Source organism: Triticum dicoccoides, chromosome 7A, assembly GCF_002162155.2.
Source record: "Triticum dicoccoides isolate Atlit2015 ecotype Zavitan chromosome 7A, WEW_v2.0, whole genome shotgun sequence".
Classification (NCBI taxonomy): Eukaryota; Viridiplantae; Streptophyta; class Magnoliopsida; order Poales; family Poaceae; genus Triticum; species Triticum dicoccoides.
In genome coordinates, this window is record NC_041392.1 from 37236747 (window position 1) to 37239211 (window position 2465).

Below are 2465 nucleotides of genomic sequence, written 5' to 3' on the forward strand. Positions count from 1 at the left end.
CGCCCCCTCCTTCCTTCTCTTCCTTCTTCCCCTTCCTTGTCTCCTACTCCTACTACATGGAAGGACTCCTAGTTGGACTAGGAAAGGGGGAATCCTACTCCCGGTGGGAGTAGGACTCCCCTAGGGCGCACCATAGAGAGGGCCGGCCCTCCCCTCCTCCACTCCTTTATATACAGGGGCAGGGGGCACCCCATAGACACACAAGTTAATCAACGTGATCATATTCTTAGCCGTGTGCGGTGCCCCCTTCCACCATAATCCTCGATAATATTGTAGCGGTGCTTAGGAGAAGCCCTGCGACGGTAGTACATCAAGATCGTCACCACGCCATCCTGCTGACGGAACTCTTCCCCGACACTTTGCTGGATCGGAGTCCGGGGATCGTCATCGAGTTGAACGTGTGCTAGAAATCGAAGGTGCCGTAGTTTCGGTGCTTGATCGGTCGGGCCGTGAAGACGTACGACTACATCAACCACATTTTCATAACGCTTCCGTTGTCGGTCTACAAGGGTACGTAGATCACACTCTTCCCTCATTGCTATGCATCACCATGATCTTACATGTGCGTAGGAAATTTTTTGAAATTACTACGTTCCCCAACAGTGGCATCCGAGCCTAGGTTTTATGTGTTGATGTTATATGCAGGAGTAGAACACAAGTGAGTTGTGGGCGATATAAGTCATACTGCTTACCAGCATGTCATACTTTGGTTTGGCGGTATTGTTGGACGAAGCGGCCCGGACTGACATTACGCGTACGCTTACGCGAGACTGGTTCTCCTGACGTGCTTTGCACAAAGGTGGCTAGCGGCTGACGGTTTCTCCAACTTTAGTTGAACCGAGTGTGGCTAAGCCCGGTCCTTGTGAAGGTTAAAACAGCACCAACTTGACAAACTATCGTTGTGGTTTTGATGCATAGGTAAGATTGGTTCTTGCTTAAGCCCGTAGCAGCCACGTAAAACTTGCAACAACAAAGTAGAGGACGTCTAACTTGTTTTTGCAGGGCATGTTGTGATGTGATATGGTCAATACATGATGCTAAATTTTATTGTATGAGATGATCATGTTTTGTAACTAAGTTATCGGCAACTGGCAGGAGCCATATGGTTGTCGCTTTATTGTATGCAATGCAATTGCACTGTAATGCTCTACTTTATCACTAAGCGGTAGCGATAGTCGTGGAAGCATAAGATTGGCGAGACGACAAGGATGCTACGTTGGTGATCAAGGTGTCGCACCGGTGACGATGGTGATCACAACGGTGCTTCGAAGATGGAGATCACAAGCACAAGATGATGATGGCCATATCATATCACTTATATTGATTGCATGTGATGTTTATCTTTTATGCATCTTATCTTGCTTTGATTGACGGTAGCATTTTAAGATGATCTCTCACTAATTATCAAGAAGTGTTCTCCCTGAGTATGCACCGTTGCGAAAGTTCTTCGTGCTGAGACACCACGTGATGATCGGGTGTGATAGGTTCTACGTTCAAATACAACGGGTGCAAAACAGTTGCGCACGCAGAATACTCAGGTTATACTTGACGAGCCAAGCATATATAGATATGGCCTCGGAACACGGAGACCAAAAGGTCGAGCGTGAATCATATAGTAGATATGGTGAACATAGTGATGTTCACCAATGAAACTACTCCATCTCACGTGATGATCGGACATGGTTTAGTTGATTTGGATCACGTGATCACTTAGAGGATTAGAGGGATGTCTATCTAAGTGGGAGTTCTTAAGTAATATGATTAATTGAACTTAAATTTATCATGAACTTAGTCCTGGTAGTATTTTGCAAATCATGTTGTAGATCAATAGCTCGCACTGTTGCTTCCCTGTGTTTATTTTGATATGTTCCTGGAGAAAATTGTGTTGAAAGATATTAGTAGCAATGATGCGGATTGGATCCGTGATCTGAGGTTTATCCTCATTGCTGCACAGAAGAATTATGTCCTTGATGCACCGCTAGGTGACAGACCTATTGCAGGAGCAGATGCAGACGTTATGAACGTTTGGCTAGCTCAATATGATGACTACTTAATAGTTTAGTGCACCATGCTTAACGGCTTAGAATCGGGACTTCAAAAGACGTTTTGAACATCATGGACCATATGAGATGTTCCAGGAGTTGAAGTTAATATTTCAAGCAAATACCCAAGTTGAGAGATATGAAGTCTCCAACAAGTTCTATAGCCAAAAGATGGAGGAGAATCGCTCAACTAGTGAGCATGTGCTCAGATTTTCTGGGTACTACAATCACTTGAATCAAGTGGGAGTTAATCTTCCAGATAAGATAGTGATTGACAGAATTCTCTAGTCACCATCACCAAGTTAGTAGAACTTCGTGATGAACTATAGTATGCAAGGGATGACGAAAACGACTCCCGAGCTTTTCATGATGATGAAATCGATGAAGGTAGAAATCAAGAAAGAGCATCAAGTGTTGATGGTA